General features: G+C 40.1%; 1 long non-coding RNA gene across 4 annotated transcripts in view; it reads right to left on the reverse strand.

Annotated features, from left to right (window-relative positions):
* Positions 1-10915: 10915 nt before the first annotated feature.
* LOC138827532 (uncharacterized) overlaps positions 10916-15686 on the reverse strand; it is a 31738-nt gene continuing 26967 nt past the window's right edge. For all 4 annotated transcript variants that reach the window (XR_011372110.1, XR_011372111.1, XR_011372109.1 and 1 more), the window contains one exon: positions 10916-11380. This is a non-coding gene — a long non-coding RNA (uncharacterized lncRNA). The remainder of the gene's footprint in view (positions 11381-15686) is intronic.

Consider the following 15686-nt stretch of genomic DNA (forward strand, 5'->3'; position numbering starts at 1 on the left):
AGACAGTCTATGTCGCTTAATTGGAGAGTTCAGTCCGTTAACGTTAAGAGATAGGACTGAGAGGTATTTGGGAGTTCCTGCCATGTTATCCACCTTCTTGGGGGCTGTGAAAACTGCGTTCTTCCTAAGGTTCTTGGATTCTCAGTTTGGGTGCAGTTTCTTGGCCTTTGTTGCGTTCTTGTTGGTTTTCTATGTGTAGGACATCTTTAAGAATCTTTTGCAGGGCTGGTTTGGTGGAGATGTATTGTTTCCATTTTTCTTTGCTATGGAAGGTTTTTATTTGGCCTTCAGTTATGAAGGAGAGTTTAGCTGGGTACAGTATTCTTGGTTGATAGTTGTTTGTTTTTAGGGCATGGCATACGTCATTCCAGGCTCTTCTTGCTTTGATTGTCTCTGCTGAGAAATCTGAGGTAATTCTAATTGGTTTCCCTTTATAGGTGATTAACCTTTTCTCCTTGACAGCTTTAAGGATCTTTTCCTTGGTCTGGGTTGATCCTGTGTGGATTATAATGTGACGGTGGGATGTCCTATTCTGGTCTGGTCTATTTGGGGTTCTAAAAGCTTCTTGTATCTGAATAGGCCTATCTTTTTGTATGTTTGGGAAGTTCTCTGCTAGGATCCTGTTAAACAAATTTCCTAGACCATTAACTTCTGTTTCTAGGTGCTCCTCTACACCCATTATCCTTAGATTGGGCCTTCTGATGGTGTCCTCCAGGTGTTGGATAGACCTATCATATTTCTTGGACTTGTCTTGGATGGTTGTATGTTCTTTCTCTATAATATCTAGGCTGTCTTCAATCCCTGAGATTCGATCTTCTGCATGGTCTAACCTGCTGTCAAGACTCTCTACTTTGTTTTTAATCTCTTTTCCTTCTAATTGGTCAGCTTTGATGGCTTCAAGTTCTTTGTTGAAGCTCTGTTTTAGGTCTTGTATGAATTTCTTTACTTCCTTAATTTGGTGTTCAGTGTTTGTTCTCAAATCACTTAGTTGATTGGTTATGGTTTCTTTGGACTCCCATTCCTTCTGTTGGGTTCCATTCAGCATTCCCTTTGTGGTCTCCCTGACTTCCTTCAGCTCTTTGTTAATGGATTCCATGAATGTCTTTAGTGATCTTTGCGTATTCTCTACCTGGTCTCTTAATTCGTGAATTACTCTTTGATTAGTTTCCTCCCTTCTGTGGGATTCCTGCAGTTCTCTTTGAGTGTTCTCTGCCTGCTCACGCCATTCCTCCCTTTCTCTTTGAGTATTCTCAAGTTGTTCACGCAAATCCTGTATCAGTTTTTGAGAAGCTTCCTCACGCTTATGATATTCCTGTATAAACTTCTGGGATGCCTCCTCTCTCTCCCTATCACGCTCATACAGAGTCCTTTGTACATTGTCAAACTTCTCATTTATCATGTTTGCTATTAGTGTTTGTAGAGCTATTTGGGAACTCTCCTCTGGATTATTCTTTATCTGTTCTAATCCCTGATTATCAAGGTTGGGAATTGAGATACCCGAGTTTGCCATTTTTCTTGTGTTTTTCCGGCTTACTCGGCCCATTTGAGATAAAGATTGCACCAGTTTTGTGCTAGAACACTATCTTAAGGCAACTATCAACCAAAGTTTGCATTTGTACAGTCAATAGTCTACAGATACAATCTAGTTCAACAGATACATCTATTCAACATCAAACGACTATATGTTAAAGGACTTCGAACAGCAGAAAAGAATTTGGAAAACCAGAAATTATTAGGATTAGGGAGAGATGTGGGTAAAAAATAGGAATAGATTGGTGTGGGGAGGCACAGGGAGAGTTAACTATGTCCTAATCACAATGCAGGAAATGGGTTGGGTAGGATGCAAGTAGAGAGAGAGAGAAAAAGAAGAGATGGAAAGGGGAATAAAGAGAGACCAGAAAAAGAATAGAAACGTAAAAATTAATGTTATTATAGAGGTTAAAAGACCGTCTATTTAGAGAGGAATGTGAATATGTTCAGAGAAGGGGAGGGACATAGAGGAGATGTGAAAAGCTTTAAGGGAGAAGAAAAGATCAGAAGTTCAGTAGAGCTAGACAAAAAACTAAAAGATAATTAAGAAAGAAAGAAAAAGAGAAAGAAGACAAGAAAAGAAAGGAAAACTCTCATTCACGTAATTCTGAAATAAAAATTATAAGATGAGAAAAAAAAAAGTTACTGGAAAACAATTATTTTTTCAGAAGAGGCAAAAATTAAAGATTAATAAAAGTTTTAGAAGGGAAAAAAATTTATATACATATATATATATATATATAAGGTAACAAAAAACAAAAAACAAGCAAAAAAAAGAAAAGAAGAAGAAGAAGAATAAAAAAAAGTCTTTTGATTTTTTTTTTGGGGGGGGAGGAGTGGGAAGAATCCTGTATCTCCCTTTTGTCTGCAACCAGTCTCTTGTTGGAGTCTCTGGTCAGCTTGAGGTCCTGTGGCTTGATTGGTTTCTTAAGTCGGTTGGTTGGAAGAGGCAGAAAAATGCTCTGCTTTACCCAAGATTTTGAGATCCCCCTCCCAGGTTAGTTTTCTGGGAGGGTGGTCTGCTTTGAGAGTCACAAAAGAGGGGGATGTGGTGATGAGGCTAGGTTCTGGGTAGAGTTGAGGCCTTTCAACAAACAGTAGCTTTTCCCTGGGGCTATTTTGTGATAAAGCTCACAGTGCCCAGCCTGGAGCCATTCTCAGGGTTTCTGTTTTTCAATTGATTGTGGTGGCTGCTAGAGGGAGGGGCAGCCTCTGGCTCTGGTTACCCAGTGACGCTAGGCACTCTGATGGCTGGCGCCTGAGCTGGGTGACTTTTCCCTGGATGGAGCTGAGTCTGGCAGGTCACTTCGCAGTTAAGTTCTTGTGACCTGCTTGCTAAATGACTCATTTTATTCCAAGGCCTGAGCTGGAGCTAGCAGCTCCTCCGAGCTTTGTCGGTATCCAAGATGGAGATCACCGGTGCTGGGGGGGGAGGGGTGGCCTTCCTTCCTCTGCTCCCTGAGGAGTGAGGATGTCGGGCTTGTACTCACGCCGAGTCTTGGATCCTGGGTCGTCTCTGGTGCCGAGTCTTGGATCCTGGGACGTCTCTGGTCTGCAAGCTGCAGGGTGAAGATGTCCGCTCTTTGTTGGTTCTTGCTGGTGTTGAGTAGAATCCGCTCGGCCGCTGCGTCTGGCTCCTTCGTCCCGGACTCTCTGTGTGAGCGCTCAGGTATGGCCCCCGGCTGTGGTCTCTGCCGCTTGCGACCCTGCCGCCGCCGCCGCCGCCGTGGCGGCTGCTGGCGACCACTCGGGTGCTTCTTTTTGCCTTGGCTTCCCCTCTCTTGTCTAACTCTCTGTCCTGTGATGGCACACTTGGTGTGATTCTCTGGCTTAGGACTGTTCACTGGAACTCTAAAGCTGCTTTCTATGCGAGAGCTTGTTCAGATTCCAGCTTCTCCTCCGCCATCTTCCCGGAACTCTCTGAAATTGATTTTTTGAAGTTGTCCCTCACTATCATTTCTAAAATAGTTACATTGCATGTCAGATCTGTAAAATTTAGGAAAATGAATGATTGATGTCAAGAAGTCCACCAGAAAAGCAGTATGGACAGACTCCAGATGGACAAAAGTAGGGAACTAACAGTGAAATCAGAAGTAATGGCAGGTACAGGGCAGGGAGAGGATAGAAAGGGGGATTAAAATGGAAACATTCAATACAATACACATTTTAAAGGTTATGTATGCCTATGTACATATAGACAGACACATATGTACACAAACCTACCCAATGTAACATATACATATATTTCTTCCCTTTTTCTTCCTTTCCATTTCTTTATTATGCTTCTGAGTAATGACCTAAGGGTCTTTTACATACTAAACACATCTGAGCTTCCCTGCTGTCATTAAAGAATGACAAGCCAAATGTTTTCCTTCCATGTCAGTCTTGAGTAGCTAGGAGTACAGGTGTGAGCCACAAGTACCTACTCTGAACAAATTCTGGTATATCAAATTGTTAATGGAGAAGACTCATACACATGAATTGTTTTAAAAAGGAGATTGATGATGAATACTTGCTTGTCTGAGAGAAGGCATGGATTGAGACTAGAATAGCTGAATTCTAAATTTGTGATTGTTTTCTGTTTGGGTAGTGCCTGTAAGTGTTGATTCCAATATATTAAGTCTCTAAAGATTTTGGGAAAAAAAATGCATGGGTTGTGGAGGTTTGGGTTGTGGAGGTTTTTTCCTTCCCACAATTTCCCATTCTTCCTTTTTCTATTATTTTATTTCTATCATCCTAGTTGTATATTTTAATTATTGAGGCTTTGTAACTCACCACTGTGAATTTTGCAAGCCTTATTATAATAATGTATTTCCTGACAACAGTAAAATAGATTTAGATTTAGACAATTATCATTGTCTAAATGGTTCTGTAATTAATTGGGAAGGAAATCCATAATTAAATTAGTTATATGTAAATACATGTTATATTCTTTACACTATATTATATATAATATATTATATAAGACTGAATATGATTTTTTCAAACTATGAGAGCATTTAACATTTTTAGTCTCAAGGGTATTTTTTCACAAACCAATGTAAAAATTATTGGAGAAAGTGGTGATATAACTTTGATTATAATTATATAAATATATATTTGTGTGTGGATATAATACTGTTTATTAATAGATGAATAAATACATGTGTATATACATTTGTGCATCTATGTATGAAGTGAATATAATTAAGTTGACCACATTATGTCCCAAAAAAGGGCTATGAGTTGTATGTACAAGGTTCAGGCCTATAATCCTAGTTGTATAGGAAGGTGGGTTCTGAGTTTTAGCCTCTTTTACCATCATGGCATTAGACTTTGAGAGGAAGTCTGGGCCCCTCCAGGATAGCAAAGACACATATGCCGTTGGATCACCCTCCCTGACCCCAGAGAAAAGTCAGTAGAAATAAGGACAAGCTTCTTATCCTATGATAATCTACTCAATTCCTGTACCAAGATGGCCACCTGTAGATGGAAAGTTAGCATTCTCTCCAAAAGAGTCTCAAAAGAGCCTTCTGAACTATAGTCTCTGACTATACTGAATTAAAGATTATTATTGTTCCCAAGCTGCAAACACATATAAATATTCCAATGGCTCCAGAGATGGACAAAGTCTAACAAATACTCATATAAAATTATATATTATGTTTCAATAATTCTGTGACAAATCATCAAAGGCATGTCTTGATTTTTTCTTTTCTTTTTCTTTTTTTTTTTTTTAAAGAAATGGAAACACACTGAGTGCATCAGGGGGTGAGGGATGGTTTGGTTGCTGAACTTTTTAATGTACTTCTGGGCATGGGAGATCCCTGTCTGGGTGACCTTTTGTGGGGGTGGGTGTCCTCACAGCTTCACAAAACAATGGCCATAACTTCTATGACATCACAGATACTTTTGCCATGGCAGCAGATAGGTTTCAGGCACTGATCTGGCCATCAGGTGGACTCAGCTACACAGAGAGCACAAAGGATGAGAGGAAATGACTGCTAGACACCAGGCTACAGCTTGATGAGCTGTCCTGACTGGTAGCTAGGATTACTTGAGCTGGAACAGGCTTATTCCCATGCTAAGGCTCCTGAGCACTAAAGACCAGGCACTAGGGGTTGGAGAAACAGAAGTGAATGTGGCTGCCTCCATGCCTATTTCATGCTGAGAAGAAAACCAGAAATCATAATGACAATTTCTATAAATCAGAGGCATGACATTGGTGGTATTGTGGGTACAACTTCACAGTGGGGATAGGCAGAGACATCCCCGAGGAGGGGACATTTGATCTGAAAGCAAGGCCATCATCCATGCAATTTTCTAGGAGCAGATGTTCCAGGTAGCAAGAACAGCAAGTACATCCCCCATGGTGGGAACGGACCTGACTTGTTTAAGAAAAGGAAGACAGCACTGACATGCTGAGGTTCATGGAACAAGGAAGGACTGGTACAATGAAGAAGAAAGAGATCAGAGATGAAGACAGGAATAAATTAGATATTGTGTGCTACTTGTTACAGGAAGAAAAGTTCTGATTTTACTCTAAATCTGACATGACCCACCGGAACCAATGTTCTCAAATTGTAACCAGACACACCAGACTAACCTAGAGAATACTTTTAAAATGTGATGCTAGCCGGGTACTGGTGGCTCATACCTGGAATCCTAACTACCCCCAAGGCCAATATCTGAGGATGAGGTTTGAAACAAGCCCAAAGAGGAAATTTGGTAAGACTGACTTTCAATTAACCACCAAAAATCTGGAAGTGACGCTGTGGTTCAAGAGGTAGAACATTAGCTCAGAACAAAAAAAAAACCTAAGGGACAGTACCCAGGCTCAAAATTTAAATTTTCACAAGACAAACCAACAAACAAAATATGACCCGTTGTTCATCATTGGGCAATCTAGTTCAATATATTTGGTATGAGCCTTGGAAATTATATCCTTAGCAAATGCTCTCCTCTGAAATTCTGCTTCATAGCCAGTTTTCAGAGCTCCAGCATCACCACTGTCTCCTCCAAGTTAGCACAGCAGCCTACCACTGGAAATTTGAAGAAATCTTTTTAGTAATCATAAGAAATCTGATCATTTGTCCACATACATCAAATCAGTAGTTGCCACATTCCACTATTCTGAATGTATTTAATCCCTTTTTGAGTTAATAAGCCTTAAGGAATAAAATCTATAGAATAGTTACTAAATTAATTCAACAATCATCATTCTTCCAACCAGTCTTATAAGTTTATAAAAGCAGAGACTGCCGGGCACTTGTGGCTCACGCCTGTAATCCTAGCTATTTAGGAGGCTGAGATCTGAGGCTCATGGTTTAAAACCAGCCTGGGCAGGAAACTCCGTGAAACTCTAATCTCCAGTAAACCATCAGAAAACTGGAAGTGGTGCTGTAGCTCAAGTGGTGGAGCACTAGCCTTGAGCTGAAGAGCTGAAGGAAAGGGCTTAGGCCCAGAGTTCAAGCGCCACGACTGACCTAAATAAATAAATCAATAAATCAATAAAATAAAGCATAGACTATACTGAAGAGTGCATATGATAATTTCTAACTATAATACTCTCATGAAATTGGGTTTTACAGAAACATCTTGATTGCTTTGCCAAAGCAAAGGATAAATGATTTAAATAAGCTACCTAACATCTCAGAAGGAAAATGTTACTGGGTTTAGATCAACTTCATATACCCAGTACTGAGGAAATAAGTTTCAGAAATGGCAGAGGCAAAGTATTATAAAAATCACTTTATCATGAGGTACAACCAGGTTGCCTAGATCAACCTTGCAGGAAAAAAGGGATGAATGAAAAGCAACTAAGGCTTCTAAAATGAGCCAGTTGGTGGTGCTTTATGCTTGTAATCCTCAGAAGCCTGAAAGCAGAGGGTTTGGATTCAAAGCCTTCCCAGGAAGAAAACCTTTTTCTCTGCAACCAGCAGATAGAAAACATCAACTCTGTGCCTACAGCCCAGCTGGATGCCTTCTTCCCACAGAGCTCCAGACAACCAAGACCCCTCATCTGAAATATTGTCAAATATATTAAAATATTATCTCCTGTTTGGGAGATAATATTTGAAAGATATATCAAAAACATTTCACTGACTTCTAAAGAAAGAGTGAAAGAGGAAATATGTGCTCACTAAAGGGTAAGTTACCTACCAAAATGATATTAATATGGCTAGATGCCCATTTGGAAACTTATCCACTCAGCCATCTTTCCTCACATCTTGTCAGTTAGCCTGAACTGTCAGATTTTTGGATGCAAGGGATGTGTATGAGTATGTAGGTTGTAAAAGTAATAATGAAAAGCTAGACACTGGAGGCTCAGGCCTGTAATCCTAGCTACTCAGAAGGCTGAGATCTTAGGATCCCAGTTCAAAGCCAACCCATGCAAAAAGACCCTTACCTCCAATTAACCAGCAAAAGACAGAAAGCTGAGCTGTGGTTCAAAAGGCAGACTACCAGCCTTGCAACAACAACAAAAGTTAAGGGACACCATCCAGGCCCTGAATCCAAGCCTCGGTAGTGGCTCTCACACACAAAAAATAACCATGATACCACCAGAGGATGTGCATATCTTAGGGAAGGATGCAGATGGATGGGATGATGAATGTATTGTAGCCCAGTCTGTGAAAAACGCTAGGTGAAATCTTTCCTCAATACATCTTCATTTCCCTCTACACATTTAAAATCACACACACACACACCCACACCCACACCCACCCACACACACACACACACACACACTTACATGATTATATTTGTCTATATAATTATGTAAAATACATATCATACACACTTGCTTCAGAATTTTGTCCATCTTTTGGTTTTATAGGTAGTACAATATATCCAGGGTTTGGCTCATTCTTGTAATTTCAGCTGCTCATGAAGGTGGGATCTGAAGATCACAGTTTGATGCCAACCCAAGGAAACAAATCCTCAAGATTCTTATTTCAATTAAGTAGCAAAAAGCCAGAAGTGGAAATGTGACTTAAATGACACAGTGACTGCATTGAGCACAATAATCTAAGCAAGATACCAGACCTCCGTTCAAGCCTACGTACTTGCCAACTACCACTCCAAAAGCCAAAATCCCCAAAAGACCAAACCAAAAACATGTCAAAATATTTTATAACTTTTGAAGCAAAATCCAATGAGGCAACGTAGTTTGTTGAAGATTTGGTGGTAAAATGTTGAAAAACCCCAAATTCCACATGTGTTTAAATGATGCAACAGACAAGCAACCAAGTAAAAATTTCCCAATAATGTTCCTTAGTATTCACTGGGACCCTTGACAAAGATTTTTTTGTATGCTTTTCAAAAAATCAGTTAATTTTCAGTAGTATAAATCTTTATTATAAGTTATAGAAGTTTTTTAAAGTTCCAAAGTGAATTGAATGTAAAACAAAAAGCACTTAATATTACCAGTTTCTATGACTCTGGTAGAAAACATGTAGTACTGTGGCCTTTATGAAGGAAGAGAGGGAAGACTGATCATGAAATGTTGGGAAGAAGAGTTTCCAATTGACTGTTTGAAACCCAATCTTCTGCTCCCTACCCCAACAGGCAGAGGCTTGAACTCAGGGATTAGGTGCTGTCTTGAGCTTCTTCTGCTCAAAGCTAGCATTCTACCACCTGAGCCATGGCACCACTTCTAGCCTTTTCTGAGAAGTTTGTTAGAGTTGAGAGACTTACGTACTTTTATGTTTGGGATTGGCTTCACATCTCAGTCTCCTGAGTAGCTAGGATTATAGTTGTTAGCTTCCCATGCCTGGCTTACATTCCACACTATTGAACACATAAAATTCAATTAGGAGGCTAAGATCTGGAGAATGGTGATTCAAAGCCAGGCCAGGCAGAAAAGTCTGCAACTCCATCTTCAACAAGCAAAGAGCTGGACTTGAGCAGTGGTTCAAGTAAGGTGAGTATGAGACCCTGATTTCAAATACCATTATGGGCAAAAACAAAACAAAATAAAGCAATGTCCCAAATTAAAATAATAAAATTGCTCAAAACCAAAATAATGGTCATTAAATAAGGGTTTGAAAAGTAGAAAACAAATACAACCCTCCATAAATCCACATATAAAAATCTTCCAGCCAGATACCGGTGGCTCAAGCCTGCAATCCTAGCTACTCAAGAGGTTGAGATCTGAGGATCATGGTTCAAAGCCAGCCCAGGCAGGAAAGTCCCTGAGACTCTTATCTCAATAAACTACTCAGAAAACCAGAAGTGGCACTGTGGCTCAAGTGGTAGAGTGCTAGCCTTGAGCTGAAGAACGAGGGACGGTGCTTAGGCCCAGAATTAAAGTCCCATGACTGACAAAACACAAAACAAAATCCAAAAAACAATAAACAAAAAAGAAACTTTCACAAAATATTTGAAATGGGTGAATTTTCAATAAGGAAACAACATTTTTCTTTCCTTTTTTTTTCTTGCAACAGCAAAAGAGATGGTTTATTGTACATGTGTCACACTTGGCCACAACTATGAACAGAACTAGTCCAGAATGTCACAGGTCCGGGGCACAGGACCATCAGGGGATGCTTGGTTATGAGCAAGGTGTGTCTTTCAGAGATGATCTTGGCAATGAAAGTTCTGGATCCACTGGGAAATCACAGCGGCATGCAGTCCAACATCTCAGCATCCCAGCCTATGGCATTCCTTATTCCTCCTGCTCCTCTGGCCTCGATGGATGCACAAACTGGTTTACTTAGACCTCTGCCTCCTCTTTCTTCTTTTGCCCTTCAGCCTGCGCATTCGCTTCCTCTACTTGGCTCTCATGGTGCTGTTTTTTCTAGGAAGATGGTGCTAAGGCAAAGAGCAGGAAACAACATTTTTCTACCTAAAGATGTCTGTGGGGAGAACAGTGGAAGAAATAGATTTATTCCCAGATATTTAGACCAACATGCCAATTCTGATATATCTATGATGATAGAGACTAGCTTTAGAATGATAAAAATAAACCAAAGGATTACATCCCAAAGTATTGGACAAGGCTAACAAAACAGAGTAGGGCATCAGGGTATAGGGTAAGAGCTATGTAGAAAAACTAGTTGTTCCTACAATGAAAAGTATTACCAGGCCTAGCAATTCAAGTTCGCCATACCAAGTAGATTTTGAAAAATAGTCTGTTACTTATTATATTAAAGAAAAATTTAAACTTGTAGGCTCTTCAACTTTATATCAGACAACCTAAACTTTGCTCAGTGGACTTGGTACTTAATATTTGGATCATCAAGTGCCAATTCCAAATTTAATTATACAAATAATAACTCTACTAATAGAGAATGTTAATGGTTTCTTATAGATGGAGCTGAAGGTAAAACTGTTGAGACTTTTCCCACGGAAGAGACTATTCTTATTACACCTCTTCCCATGGTCTTCCAACTGCCTCAGTTCATTAATTTTTTTTTTTACAAAACTCGAAAATTTCCACTTTATTCACCCAGATGTCTTTTTAACACTTCAAAGGCTGTTTTTGAGAAATAATAAAAATTTCAAAAGCACAAAAAATGCCACCCAAGTTAAGAAGTTTTGAGATCAAGCAGATGAAAGGGAAAATTTGAGTAAGGAGCGAGTTTAGTGTCCTAGCCATGACAAAATCCTAAGAGTTAGTGAGTGAACACATGACTCTGCACATATCCACAGAGTTGAAGTCACATGATGATTCTGGCTCCTGGTCCTCCTCTTTGCCTTCCTGGTCTGACACACCATTCTCTGGGATGCTGAGCTCTTCTTTAGGCTTTCTTCATTCCCCTCCAGTAACTCCTGCTTTATAGGCTTGCACAAGATAGGCTTTTTCTTCATTTTGACATTTGGTTTAGGTTGAGAAAGCTATTTTTTTCTCCAATTCAATGCTGTTTGCCTATAAAAATCACAATAAGAAAAACCCAACTAAGACAAGCATCCTTGGTTAAAGGCATTCTAGGTTGTAATCTCTGAACTTTTAGGACCTACTTTACTCTTGGCTTTGACTGTCTTTTGTCTTCCTTCTCAATCAAACTCCCCCCACTCCCACTCCTAGGGCTTGAACTCAGGGCTTAGAATCTGTTCTTGTTTGCTTTTTTTCCCCCTCAAGGTTAGTGATTTTCCACTTGAGCTGCAGTTCCACTTCCATCTTTTTGGTGATTAATTGGAGATAACTAAACCATGATGCTCAGATCTCAGCCTTCTGAGTAGCTAGGATTACTCAATGAATTTTCAGGAAGAGGCATCATGATGTTATGGGATTTCATGAAGTCATAAATATGATGATACCCAAAACCTTGAACAAGGACATTCTCAACTTCACCCCAGCATAACCATTGAAGTGAGGGATTTTAAACACTTATACATTAGTACTGCTCATCCTCCCCTCAGACTTCAGGATCACACATCACATTTGACTATCAAGCCTCACTGGTTACCTGGAACTCGCAACAACATTTTCTGCTTTCCTTTTACTTGGAGACCTGAAACTTGAAGATTAGGATTTACTTTGTTCAATTTTGAGTCTCCTCGGTATTTTTCTTTAATTTTTGTTAATCAGTTTTTAACTTGAAGTGATACTCTGCTAAGATCAAGGCAACCTAAGACATAGCATATCATTTTTAATTGTCTCTTTGCTTAGTTTACTTTAATCAAGGGATTAAGAAAGCTATTATAAGGTTTTTGGTGGGGGTAGCATTGTGAGGGGAAGGGCAAATGGACAAATGTGGTGGAAGTACTTTATGTGCTCCTACAAAAGTAAACAATGAAGGTGGGGGAAAGTGGCTCACAACTTTAATCCCATCTATTCAGAAGCTTGTCAGCAGGAAAAATCAGTGAGTTTCATCTCCAAAAAACTACCAAAAGAAAGGAAATGGGTTGTAGCTCATGTGGTAGCATGCTAAGATTAAGCAAAAGGAGCATAGATATGGTACTCAGGCCCCGAGTTCAAGACCTAGAATAAGCACAAAACAAACTAACAAAACCTGCTGAAATTGCTTTAAGAAGGGTCTATGAGAGAAAAATGGTTAGGGTAGATTTGATTTGGGAACATTTGGTATCTGTCACAGTATATGCGAATAGATCCACTATAGGTTGCTCTGGAAATATTATTCCTTGTTCCATTATGAGCTATTTGGATTCACTATTTCAGTGTGAAGTGATATTTCTTGAGAGAAAATTGTCAGTTTGGAGCCCAGCACTGCTGGATCATGCCTATAGCCTTAGCTGCTCAGGAGGTGGAGATCTGAAGACCAATGTTTGAAGCCAGCCCATGAAAGAAAGTCCATGAGACTCATCTCCAAAAAACTACTAAAACACTCCTGGAAGTGGTGCTGTGACTCAAGTGGCACAGCACTAGTCTTGAGCAAAATTAGCTCAAAGACAGCATCCAAGCCCTCAGTTCTAACCCCAGGATCAGCATATACACAGAAAAATTTTAGTATGACTTCTGAACAAGGTTTTGTACCATTTTTCCATGAGTTCATTTTCAGACAGCACTATGTTCTGTGGGAGGCTTCTGTGTTCTGGCTTACATGGCATTTCTATTAGATGATATGTAATAGGCATGTACACAAAATTCCCTCACTCAAATTATATTTTTCAGTTAACAATCTATTATGGGAAAGAATTGAATTTCCCCATTTTTTAAGTACTCAATGAATTTAACAGTATAAATTTGTAGATTGCTATTTAAGTTATATTCAATTTCTATTAATTTACTCTTTTAAAGTTCTTATTCTTAGTTTATGTAAGTATGTATGTATGTATGCATGTATGTATTTTGTTGGCCATGGGGTCTGAACAAAGGGCCTGGGAGCTGTCCCTCAGCTTTTCAGCTCAAGGCTAGTGCTCTACCACTTGAGCCACAGTACCACTTTCTGCTTTTCTGCTTATGTGGTTCTGAGGAATTGAACCCAGGGCCTCATGCATGTGAGGCAAGCACTCTACCATTCAGACACCTTCCCAGCCCCTCTTTGTTTAGTTTTAAAGTGCCTTTAATGACCTTTCTTAATATAAGATGATATAATTCTATAACTATATCTAGTTTTTAATAGGTTGATGATTTCCCATAGATTCACCGCCATCAAAAGATACAAAGTATTTCCTTCACCCTTAAAAGAACAGCCAACTTCTGTTTCCTCAGAAGTTGCACAGAGGTTCTTCCTGCAGAGTATCTCATACTTATATCTAACACCATGTGACAGAACAGACAATAACAATGTCTTGTTATTCTGTTATCCTCAGAAAATAAAATGCTATTCAAAAAGACTTTGGACCTTTGTTTCCTCATGTTATTTATAATTTAAGGGAGCTCAATGCCAGACATTACTATTTTCTGTAGTTGTATGTTACAAGATCTACATTCATTCCCATGGAATATTTTATTTTTGTTGGGTGTGGTGGTCCTTGTACTAGGGCTTCAACTCAGAACCTGGTAATGTCACTTCAGTTTTTTGCTCAAGGCTGGGACTCTTCCACTTGAGCTACCTCACTGCTTCTGGCTTTTTAGTGTTAACTGGAAATAAGACTGGGTAGGTGATGGAGTGGGTATGACTGTGATACATTGTATCCATGTATGGGAACGTCACAACCTCCTTCTTGTACAACCAATACTTGCTAATAAAAAGAAAGATAATTAGAGGTCTAATTGTTCACAGTAAGTTTCTTGTAATTTCCCTTCTTATGTCTTTCTCATTTTTTTCATGCTAGCATGTGCTCAGTGCTGACCCTTAGCTCTTTTTCTTATGGCTAGTACTTCAGCCACAGCTCTAGTTCGTTTTTGCTAGTTAATTGGAAGAAAGAAACTATCTGATATTTGTGCCTAGGTTGTCTCTGAACCTCAGTACTCAGATCACAGCATCCTGAGTAGCTAGGATTACAGGTGAGAGCTACTCAGATCCTTGTTGTCTCCTAAATTATCCCATGTCCATTTCACAATGGCAGTCCATTTCCATGCTTCCCAGCTTTGCAGAAATAGCTTAATTATAATCCAACACCAAGTCTAACCTCACCACAGATGCTATTTTTTGTGTCATACTCTGACTATAGACACCCTTCTCCTGGCTGATGCATTGCAACAACCTAGATGGCTCTCATACTACGCCACAAGGATAGGAAGCCAGGAAACACTAGCTTAGAAGCTGTTAAATCAGAGGAGCAAAAAGATATCGTAGTGCATTCTGCTGTGATCTTATTCTGACTTAAACAGCCTTGTCATCTATTACCAGGAGTAGCTTTGACATCACATTCTGAGTAGTGACTGGGTGTAAGCTGGTGTGTCCGAGCTGACTATAGTATTGTCCTGAGCCTGTGCAGACTGAAGAGACAAGCCAGTGCCAGTAGCACACACATTGGAATAACAAAGCAACCTATAGTTAGGCATTGCCACTCTTTGTTCTAGAGTAATGAATGAATGACTCTCTAATTTCTTGACAAGAAATTCCTGCAGACCCATATGCAGCTGCCTCATCAGAGCAAGTAAAGAGCCTGGTGCTGCCTGGAGGAAACACTGTGAGAAGCTGCCAGAAAGCATCTGTTTACTGGACTCATGGGGCTCCTCTGTCCTCTAGAATTAATGACAAATGAGGAGCAAACACCTCCCCCTCTAGACAGACATACACAGGAAGAGCATTGCCACAGCACAACAGGGGACTCTCAAGACAAACACTTGATCTGTGCTGTCAGAACTGAGAGGTTTTTTTGGGGGGGGAGGGTCCGGTTGTGGGGCCTGAACTCTGGGCCTGTGCCCTGTCCCTCAGCTCTTCAGCTCAAGGATAGTGCTCTACCACTTGAGCCAGAGCGCCACTTCTGGCTTTCCATTTTGCTTATATGGTGCTGAAGAATCGAACCCAGGGCCTCAGGCATGCAAGGCAAGCGCTCTACCACTGAGCCAACTTCCCAGCCCCAGAGCTGAGAGTTTTTAATGACACTTCATCCCACAGTGCTCCCTAAAACCTTCATCCCAACCCTGCTCCTTTCATGTCCCTGACAATGTTTATAGGCATCCCACATCCAGACTGAAGATGTTCCTTCATGTTTGGAGTAAGTCTGATCAGACTTTATATGGATCCACTGCTCAGTCAGAACTCTCGATCCCTCCCATCCCCATTTTGATACTGTGTGTCTCTTGACCTATTCCTGTCTTCTCTTTTCAAGATTCAGTCAGGGCCGGGTACAGGTGGCTCACACCTGTAATCCTAGCT

Source organism: Dipodomys merriami, unplaced genomic scaffold (assembly GCF_024711535.1).
Source record: "Dipodomys merriami isolate MVZ:Mamm:240054 unplaced genomic scaffold, mDipMer1.0.p SCAF_1560, whole genome shotgun sequence".
NCBI lineage: Eukaryota > Metazoa > Chordata > Mammalia > Rodentia > Heteromyidae > Dipodomys > Dipodomys merriami.